An 11,827-nucleotide genomic window follows, 5' to 3' on the forward strand; every position below is an offset into this window, starting at 1 on the left:
TCAGATGTATAATGTTCAATAATTCATCAATTGCGTATAACGCTCAGTGCTCATCACATCACTTGCCCTCCTTGATGCCATCACCCAATTACCCCATTCCCCCACCTTCTTCGCCTCCAGCAACCCTCAGTTTGTTCACTATAGTTAAGAGTCTCTTATGGTTTTTCTCCCTCTCTAATGAGTTCCCATTCAATTTTCCCTCCCTTCCTCTACAGTCCTCTGCTCTGTTTCTTATATTCCACATATGATGGAAACCATATGATAATTGTCTTTCTCTGGTTGACTTATTTTGCTCAGCATAATACCCTCCAATTCCATCCACATCAATGTAAATGGTAAGTATTCATCCTTTCTGATGGCTGAGTAATATTCCAGTGTGTGTGTGTGTGTGTGTGTGTGTGTGTGTGTGTGTGTGTGTGTGTATACCACATCTTCTTTATCTATTCATCCGTCAACGGACATCTGGTCTCTTTCCAGTTTGGCGATTGTGGACACTGCTGCTATAAACATGCCCCCTTTGGATCACTACATTTGTATCTTTGGGGTAAATACCTAGTAGAGCAATTGCTGGCTCATAGGGTAGGTCTATTTCTAGCTTCTTGACAAACCTTCATACTTTTTTCCAGAGAGGCAGTACCAGCTTGCATTCCCATGAACAGTGTAAGAGGGTTCCCCTTTCTTTGCATCCTTGCCAACATTTGTTGTTTCCTGTCTTGTTAATTTTAGCCATTCTGACTGGTGTGAGGTGTATCTCATTGTGGTTTTGATTTGTATTTCCCTGATGACAAGTGATGTGGAGCATTTTTTCGTGTGTCTGTTGGCCATTTGGAGGTCTTCTTTGGAGAAATGTTTGCCCATGTCTTGATTGGATTACTTGTTCTTTAGGTGTTGAGTTTGGTAAGTTCCTTATAGATTTTTGATACTAACCCTTTATCTGATATGTCATTTGCAAATATCTTCTCCCATTCCACAGGTTGCTTTATAGTTTTGTTGACTGTTTTTCTTGCTGTGCAAAAGCTTTTTATCTTGATAAAGTCCCAAAAATTCATTTTTGCTTTTGTTTCCCTGGACTTTGGAGACATGTCTAGCAAGAAGCTGCTGTGGCTGAGGTCACAAAGGTTGCTGCCTTGTTCTCCTCTAGGATTTTGATTGATTCCTGTCTCACCTTTATGTCTTTCATCCATTTTGAGTTTATCTTTGTGTAAGATATAAGAAAATGGTTCAGTTTCATTCTTCTACATATGGCTATCCAATTTTCCTAACACCATTTATTGAAGAGACTGTTATTTTTCCATTGGATATTCTTTCCTGCTTAGTCAAAGATTAGTTAACCATAAAGTTGAGGGTCCATTTATGGAATCTCTAATCTGTTTCATTGATCTGTGTGTCTGTTTTTGGGCCAGTACCATACTGTCTTGATGATTACAGCTTTGTAATAGAGCTTGAAGTCTGGCATTGTGATGCCACCAGCTTTGGTTTTCTTTTTCAACATTCCTCTGGCTATTATGGGTCTTTTCTGGTTCCATACAAATTTTAGGATTATTTGTTCCAGCTCTGTGAAAAAAATTGATGGTATTTTGATAGGGATTATATTGAATGTGTAGATTACTCTGGGTAGCATAGACATTTTAACAATAATTAATTATTCTTCCAATCCATGAGTATGGAATGTTTTTCCATTTCTCTGTGTCTTCCTCAATTTCTTTCATAAGTGTTCTGTAGTTTTTAGTGTCTGTACACTTTACCTCTTTGGTTAGGTTTATTCCTAGGTATCTTATGGTTTTTAGTGCAATTGTAGATGGAATCAATTCCTTAATCTCTCTTTCTTCTGTCTCATTGTTAGTGTGTAGAAATGCAACTGATTTCTGTGTATTGATTTTACATCATGCCACTTTGCTGAATTCCTGTATGAGTTCTAGCAATTTTGGGGTGGAGTCTTTTGGGTTTTCCACATAACGTATCACGTCATCTACAAAGAGTGAGAGTTTGACTTCTTCTTTGCCAATTTGAATGTCTTTTATTTCTTTTTGTTGCCTGATTGCTGAGGTTAGGACTTCTAATACTATGTTGAACCACAGTGGTGTAAGTGGGCATCCCTGTCGTGTTCTAATATATTTGGCAATCTGGAAGAAATGGATACATTCCTGGAAATTTACAAACTATCAAAACGGAAACAGGAAGAAATAGAAAACCTGAACAGACTCATAATCAGCAAGGAAAATGAAGGAGTAATCAAAAATCTCCCAACAAATAAGAGGCCAGGGCTAGATGGCTTCCCAGGGGAATTCTACCAAACATTTAAAGAAGAACTAATACTTACTCTTCTGAAGCTGTTTCAAAAAAATAGAAAGGGAAGGAAAACTTCCAAACTCATTCTATGAGGCCAGTATTACTTTGATCCCCAAACCAAAGACCTCACCAGAAAGGAGAATTATAAACTAACACCCCTGATGAACATGTATGCCAAAATTCTCATCAACATACTAGCCAAAAGGATCCAACAGTACATTAAAAGGATTATTCACCACAAACAAATGGGATTTATTCCTCAGCTGCAAGGGTGGTTCAACATTGGCAAATTAATCAACGTGATACACCACATTAATAAAATAAAAGACGAGAACCATTTGATCTTCTCAACTGGTGCTGAAAAAGCATTTGACAAAATACAGTATCCTTTCTTGGTTAAAATTCTCCACAGTGTAGGCATAGAGGGAACATACCTCAATATCATAAAAGCTATCTACAAAAAGCCCACAGTGAGTATCATTCTCAATGAGGAAAAACTGAGAACTTTTCCCCTAAGGTCAGGAACACGACAGGGATGCCCATTCTCACCACTGTTGTTCAAAATAGTACTATACAATCTATTTTAATTAATTAATTAATTAATCTTTTACATATATTTTGTTTATTTCAATTCAGTAGAGGGTTCTTATGAAACTCTGAATTATGTTATCCATTCTCCCGACTCCAGCTGAAGAGACATTTTTTTTCTTAAAAACATGTATTTCTTTTTTTTAAATCTGAATAACCTTCCCTGTTTGAAAACTCTCAAAGGATTCCCATTGATCTTTTTTTAAATTATGTTCAGTTAGCCCCTGTGTAGTACATCATTAGTTTTTGATGTAGTGTTCAATGATTCATTAGTTGCATGTGACATCCAGTGCTCATCACAACATGTGTCCTCCTAAAAACCCATCACCCTGTTACCACATCCCCCCACTCCCCCTCTCCTCTAAAACCCTCAGTTTATTTCCCGGGGTTCATAGTCTCTCATGGTTCTTCTCCCTCTCTGATTTCTACCCCTTCAGATTTCCCTCCCTTCTATGGTCCTCCATGCTATTGCTTATGTTCCATGTATGAGTGAAACCATATGATTATTGTCTTTCTATTTTAATTTAAAAATTGATTCATTAAAGCTTCCAAACAGTCCTTATGTCTAAATCTCTGTTCTAGAGTCTGTTAGGTTTGTCATCATACGCTGGAACGTCATGTTTGACTACTTGAAGACAGAAATATTTTTTTATAACCACACTTTTCAAGAGACATCAGATTCTACAGGAGACAAAACCAAATAGTAGATCAATATAAAACAAAAATTACAAAACCATTTTTTTTTCTCCAGAGCTCTCATACAAAATGTCAGATAGCCTGTTGCTAATACTTCATTAAGAATTAAATACCCCAATAAATACTTAAGGTGGAATGCTGCACACCTACATAAAAAATTCAATGTTGATGTAAATATTTGTCTGAGAGCTAGAATTAATATAAATATAAATACATAAAAAATAGAGCATCCAATGTTTAGTATTACCTGTACCAGCTAAACATAAAACGCATACTATGTTCTTTTCAGGTTAAACAAGTGAGTTGTGCATCCCCAGATATATTGTATTGACTCATCAAGGCCCCAAGAGAATATCACAAATTTTATGTACATCTTGTTCTACAACTTCTCACAGACTATCTCATCTAACTGTGTGTGTGTGTGTGTGCAGTTCTCTAAAAAAAGTCAAAAGAATAAGTCACAGTTTACCTATTTTTCTGTACTCCTTCTACAGCTGGTCTATCAGAAGAATGAGCAGACTCATTTTTATGGAAAGGAACAAAATAATCTTAACTTTTGAAATAAATGGAAACACTAGGGCCAGTTCAAAGCATGAGTAAGCTACCTCTGAAAACATTACCTTGTTACTCCACACTGTACATCATGTAATGCAAAGTGCCTTTTTAGTAACACACCTATATTCTTAACATTTCCATTAGAGATTTCAATTAAAGTAATGTGGTTTCAAGTTGCAATTATTTTAAAATGTATGGGGAAGGGAATGGTAATTGTGATCAGCTCTATTTTTGTTGTTGCTGCTCCTTAGTCAAAGACAAAGCATTCTGTAATAAAAAGCAGCAATACTTCCTGAAATGAGGGGTATGCATGTTGATTCTATGGACAGTTGCAAATTCATTTTGAAAAAAGCATTTGCTTTGATATCTGGTGTTTAAGGACTAGAAATAGCTGTGTCCAGTTTTAAATAAACAGCTGTTTGAGGTTTCTCTTTTGATAACATCAATTAATACAATTTTTTTTACTAATAAATGGAAAGGATTCTTTGTAATTTTATATATGGCTCTTAAGTTTAAAAAAAAGTAAGTTTAAATCCTGAATATTTTAATATTTTTGTAATTATTCCATATTTCACTACATGCAAAATACATTGTATGCAATTGTATGAAATGCGATCTAAGAAATTATTGATAACCAAGGGATTATTTTCTTCTATTTTATAACCTGGGGTTTGTTAACATCTGCTCTTATAAAATCTATTTTTAGAATACATTAGCTAGTATCTTGGGTCCTCAGGCAAAATTGAAACTCAAATCTCTCATTTTAAAATATCTTATTGTAATTTAGTACTGATTTTAAAACATAGTTGTATAAAAATGTGTACAGCTTCACAATATATTTAATGGGGCTAATATAACTCACATCAAAATCAAAAAGACCAGTCCCCAAACTGAAACTATGGAAATATTAGTTCCTTAATAAAATATTTGCAAAAAGAATGTATCATTGTAATAAAAAGAATAATATGCCATTAGGGTTTATCAAAGAACTAAAATTGTGGTTCCATCAACTGTTTATCTTTTACTATATCTTAACCAGCACAATTCATAAAGGCAACAAGTTATAAGCATGTATATTGGAAAAGAAAAACAAATCCTCATTATTTTTGGACAATATGATTTACAAACAAGAAAAATCCCAAATAATAATAATAATAATAAATAGAACTAATAGAGTGTTTAGGAAGATAACCAAATAATTAATCTATAAAAACAAACAGTTGCCTTACTATCCATCAGAAATAGCTTATTAGAAAAACATAATTAAAAATTATTTAATTTGCAATGGCATCATAATCAATAAATATCTAAAAATACACCTGTTTAGATATGCAGATATTCTTTAAAAAGACATAATAGTAGCCACCAATTACTTTGAGTGAGCTGGACATGGTGGTATGCTACTCAGAAAAGAACTTTTGCCCCAATTGTCAGACGTTCTATAGATATCCTCTAGCTGTCAGGTGCCTTCGCAGAAAAACAGTTTGTCCAACCTTTTACAGGGTGGCTCACATCCAGTTACTGATAAAGGCAGTTATATAAAGGTTCCATCTTCCGGACCAGCATGGAAACTTTGTGCTGAGCAACACTGAAATAAAGGGAGCAGGATCCATTCCACGTGGGTGATAGAATGCAATTTTGCCCAAGTGCCCATTCTAGACTGCAACAAGTTGCTTTGTACTCTGTATCTGTACTCTGAGGGGGAAACACAGAATTCCTCATACTTGATCTGAAACTGGGAGGTAAAAGGGAAAAAAGTAAGAAAATAGCCTTGCAGAAGCTTCTCCTAAGCCTCACCTGCTCTCATGTCCTAGGAGGATCATGTGTCTCATCAAGACGCAGACCAACTGTGGCTCAAGCCTTGTCCATGTGGCTTTGTACACCAGTCACTGTCACAGAGCTCCTACCTCCATCACCATCACTCCTTGTTGAAGAAAATGCAAAAGCTTCTCCCTGCGCCTGTCAGGACCCCACCTTCCCTCCGCCATTAGGCTTATAACTTGCAAAACCAAGCTGCAGAATACGGTCTCCCCCACCCCTTTTCCATAAGTGTTGATCCCCAAATACTTCATAGTAAATATTCTCTACACTGAATAACGTTTTAGCATCTGTGTATGAAGACACAATTTTAACAATGAGCTAAGTATAAATCCTTTATATATTCTATTATATTTAATCCTTATACAATTCTTTTCATGAGCCCACAGAAATTGTAAGTAATATCCTCAGAGTTTTAGTAAAGAAGTAGAGTCATGATGTCATTCCTGCTGTGACGTGACAATGTTATGGTGTCTCACGACATGAGAGATCTGTACACTAACAAGGGCATTACTCAATAAAATTTTTCCCTAATAAAAATGAAGTAAATAAATAAGTAAATAAAATGAAAGAAAGGAAGTTCTTGAGGGTAAAATATGAAATAAGAAAGGCTAATAGTTGATAATTATTGAGGCTAAATAATGGGCACAAGTGTTCATCATACTCTTTTGCCTATTTTTGTGTCTGGTTGAGATTTTCCACAATAAAGAATTTTTAAAAGAACCAATAATTGCAAACTATTAAAGTCGAGATATATAAAATAGAGATCTAGCTACATAGATATATGCAGCTATTATAATTTTAAGGAAAAATTATGGTAAAATACAATTTTTCCTTGGTATAAAAATGTCTTTAAAATGCAATCAAAACAGAAGCTGTATTGACAGAATAAAAAATTAACTTCTTTAAAATTTTAAATTTTTCTACCAGAAGAAAGCATATGCAAAAATTGCAAGAATTGACAGCTTGAGGAAAAACTTACATCCTATATAAAAGGTCTTCACTATTCAGAATAAAGGGTTTCTAAAAACCGACAAGAATATGACATTCACTGGAGGAAACTTTTGCAGGTGATGAAAATATTTATAGCATATTGTGGTGATGATTTCATCTCCAAACTCATCAAGTTATATAGATTAAATATATACACACAGTTTTTTGTATGTCAAACCTACTCTAATAAATTAGTTTTAAAAACAAAAAAAATGATTCCCAATTAGAAAAAAATGCTCAATTAATTTTAAACAGAAAGTATTCAGAATAACATTTAAATGTAAATGCATAGGAAAAATCTAGAAAGAGGGGTGCCTAGGTGGCTCAGATGGTTAAACGTCCAACTCTTGGTTTTGTCTATATTCTCAAGGTCAAGTTCTCAGGGTGGTGGGATCTAGCTCCACACTCAGCAAGGAGACTGCTGGAGATTCTCCCTCACTGTCTGCCTCTCCCCCTGCTAGCACACCATCTCTCTCTCTCTCTCAAATAAATAAATTAATTTAAAAAAATAAAGAGAAAGAAAGAAAGAAAGAAAGAAAGAAAGAAAGAAAGAAAGAAAGAAAGAAAGAAAGAAAGAAAAAAAAAAGAAAGAAAGAAAGAAAGAAAGAGAAATATCTAGAAGGAGGTATACCAGAGCAATGGTAGTGCCTAATTCCAGGAGGGGGACTAAGATTCACAACACAGTCAAAGAACAGAACATCTCCTGTAATTTAAAAAAAAAAAAAGTTTTTCAAAAAATGTAATATTAATCTTATTTTTTTTTAAGATTTTATTTATTTATTTGACAGAGAGAGAGAGACAGCCAGTGAGAGAGGGAACACAAGCAGGGGGAGTGAGAGAGGAAAAAGCAGGCTCCCAGCAGAAGAGCCTGATGTGGGGCTCGATCCCAGAATGCCGGGATCAAGCCCTAAGCAGAAGGCAGACGCTTAACGACTGAGCCACCCAGGTGCCCCCCCCCTTTTTTAAAGATAATCTTATTATTAAAATAGTTTAAGAAAATTTTCCTTTTAAGCAAAAAATATATATGAAAATTCTCATGGTTTATCCTTTCAAACTATTGACTTCTCCTGCACCCAGTTGTCCTTTTCAGAGACCATTACATTGGTATGTTGTATAATTACCTACAATACTGTTCTAGAAACCATATTAACAAATAATAAGTATTTTCATAAGTATATATATTCATAATCATCTTTAGGAATATATGTAATATACATACATATGTACATTTAATCTATAATATACATGCATTGTGGTTTTGTATAGGGTATCTTTCAAAATGTGCCTTTATCTGTGTTATTTGATTACTTTTAGTTCCAATTCACTTAAAAATACCCCTTAACTAAGTATAGTGAGCACTCTAGCCTAATACTTCCAGTTTTGAACTTTATTATAAGGCACTAAGTATACAAGCATACCCAAGGGTATTTATAAAAGGGACACATTGAAGCAGAAAATACACAAAAACCCTAAGCACCCCTCAAGCGGAATTTCGATAAGTACAATCACGATGCAGCTCACACACCGTGTCTCCTTCCATGCCCCAGGAGGGACCACGGCAATGTGTTCACATGGTCATACATTTGTCACTTGATACGAGGTGACCCTCAGTGGTCTCATTGAAACCATCTCTCATGACAAATTAGCGTCAGGATTACAAATTAGCATACCCAAACCCAATATTGGGGTGGACATGGGGGTCTGGTATCTAAGTGCTCAACCTAAGATGTCTCCGGAGAAAAATCTCACAGCTCCCTTCTCCCTTTTTCAATTCAGCTATTTAATGAAAGAGAGTTGGGAGGTTTGACAGTGGAAACATTTCTTCATTTCTTCTAGTATTCAGGCACCCCTCTTTGGAATGGAACACCTTTCACATTGCGATATATCATTTGAAATTTCCTTTTAAAAACTTGGTAAGTGTATAAAACTAGAGATGCTTCTCTGTGCCTCTCTGCAAATAAAAAATATCTGGAAGACTGTTCCCCCCAAAATGACCCAGTCACTTCTGTTGGAGGGATTTTGCTGAGTCTTACTTTTTTTTTTTTTACTCTTAAATGTGAAATAACATTTCAGGAATTTTCTGTTTTTCTCTTTTAACCACTATAAACTATGCGACTATTTTCTTTTTGAAAATAAAAACTGGCCATAAAAGTATATGATATCCCTGGAAGAGGCTTCTAGTGATTAAACAATTTCTCAGGTATTATTTAATTCTCATAGTATCCTGAAGATAAACAGGATTATATTCAGCCAAACTTAATATATTTGAAGCAAAATATGTCACTAAAATTCAAAAGAATAATTATTGCCTGAAGTTACTTCTATATCTTTCTATCTTTGGTTGGCCTCGTTCTGAGAATATTACAGAAAAATTCAGGCAAACAACATGAACAATGACAAGGTCATGATTGGGAAGCTTGTCTCTTAACTTGGCCCTTCTAAGTTAAAAATGAACTCTTGTTGTTATCTGAATGATCATGACAAAACATCCATCACCATTATTCTTTCTCATCTATATTGTATGTGGGAAATTGAAAAGTTATTGAACATTCATGTATTTTAACTTTCTTGTGAACTGACTGGACTGGGAAAAAAATAAAATTTCAAGTAAACTCCTTCTGAAAAACCTTCCTTAGTGAGACAGGCATTTCATTTAAAAAAGTAAAGATACAGAGTTTTTAAAGTTGTAAATATTTTATATGCTTTAAAAATTAAGGGAGATTAAAAAAATAAAGTGTAATATTCAAATCTGAGCTTATAGTTTAACCATCTGTTTTAATTATTTTTTTCATATAGATTACAAGCTAAACATTGCCATAAAACTTTCAGAATTTGTTTTTTTTTTTTTTCGTATGAACTAAAAGCTACTGCGTACCAAAAGAAAATTCATAGACCTAGCTTGGATTTACTATTTCAAAATCATAATGAAAGATGCTAATACAAAATCTTAAGAGAGGCCAAAATAACGTCCAGTGTTATTATGGACTATATTTACTTTGAAGACCACAAAACAGCAGCGATGGTCTCAACTTTCTCTGCTCCAGATGATCTCAAGAAAGGCTTGCCATTAAGTCCAAAACAAGAGCAAGAAAGAAGGAAATGTCTGAATGAATCATCAATTGTTATAATTCTCTCATTTTCCTTGACAATCTTCTTTTCCGCAGTTTCTCCTGCACTTATGTAAGGACAGGATTCCTAGACACATGCTCTATTCACATATCTAAACAGACCACCTTTCCTAACTAAACCCTAAGTGATACACATTCCTACTTCAGAATTATAAAAAACTTTAATAAGTATGTGTCTGAGAATCAATGAAATACAATAACTTTTTTAGTTTTATCATTTACTATATTGTCTTTTAAAATTCTAATTTTATTTATTTATTTATTTATTTATTTATTTATTTATTTAACGATGAAAGTCTTGCCAGCCATGAGGAGTAAATTGCATTCTTCAAGTTATTCAGGAAATTAAAATCTTAGCTAGAAAATGACTCTAGGCTCGTGATTTGAGGACAATGTTTCTTAAATTTTTGTAAGAGAATTGCAGACATCAGAATCCCCTCGGGTACTTATTAAAATTACTAATTTCTGGTAATCATTTATTAAAATGACTTAGTTCTGTCTCAGACCTAATAAATTGGCATCTTAGAGGGGTTGAGGTCTGAGAATATTAAATCAGTGTCTATGCCCAGATGACTTGCCAGATGCCTGAACACTGAGGAGCATTTAGGTTGGTTATGTTGCCTAATTCTGTTTTCCATATTTTTAAGCAATCCATACATAAGTATTAACAAGACATGACATTTCTGTTTCCTATGGAGTCTAAAAACTCTGTATTGTTTCTAACATAATAAGCTATGCAGTAGTGGTTAAGACTCTACCCTCCCCCACAAAAAGTAGTCTCCTCTACACACATATTTTACCTTTCATTTCATAAATATTTTTCTTTGTAAATATTTATTGGTTCTAAAAACTGTGGGTAATAATAATTCTTAGCACTTCTGTTAGGAATCATCTTATTCAATTAATAATATTTTTACTCATGACACTTGTAAATATATATATATATATATATATATATATATATATATATATATATATATATATATATGGTAGAAAAATATATCAATTAAAATGTCAATAGTTTCCTCATCGTTATTGTCATGTTATAAACAGGACATTTATTTGTAAAATGATTGCATTTGATTAGCAGAGAATTTCAGAAGAAATCAACCCTCAACTTTCCACTGGGTTATTCTTAATAAATCATTACATTCGTCATAAAGAACATACCACAAACTTAAATGGCAGGCAGAACTCTAAGACGGCAGCACTAATCCCATCACATGGGTCCCACCCTCATGATCCCATTTAATTACCCCCCTAAGGCCCTATCTCTAAGTACTGTCACACTGGGGGTTCGGGCTTTGTGATATCATAGAAAACATACATATTAGTTTCTGCCCCCAATTCCTGGCACAGAGCTCCTAAAACCCACATAATTTCCTAAATGATAAGAACACTAGAAGCATCTTTTGTTCTAATATTTGGTATTTGGCTCCAGTTCCTGACACAAAGTTCCTAAAATCTTTGGAATTTTCTGGGTGATAGCACTGTCTTCTGTTCTGATGAATGTCTTTTGTCCTTTTGAAGAGGTGATGGTGTAGTGGTAAGGGGGCAGTGTTGTAGGACTGATCCTTCAACCTGTGCCATCTGATGCTATCTTCTGGTGGATAGTGTCAGAATTGTGTTAAACTATAGGACACCCAGCTGGTGTTACAGAGAATTGCTTGGTGTGTGGGGGGGGAAAAACCTACATGAATGTGGTGACAAGAAGTGTCAGAGTGTTCTGTGTGAGTAGAGGAGAAACACATTGAAAGAAC

This window comes from Ursus americanus, chromosome 4 (genome assembly GCF_024610735.1).
Source record: "Ursus americanus isolate L20-20 chromosome 4, mUrsAme1.1.p, whole genome shotgun sequence".
NCBI classification, from domain to species: domain Eukaryota; kingdom Metazoa; phylum Chordata; class Mammalia; order Carnivora; family Ursidae; genus Ursus; species Ursus americanus.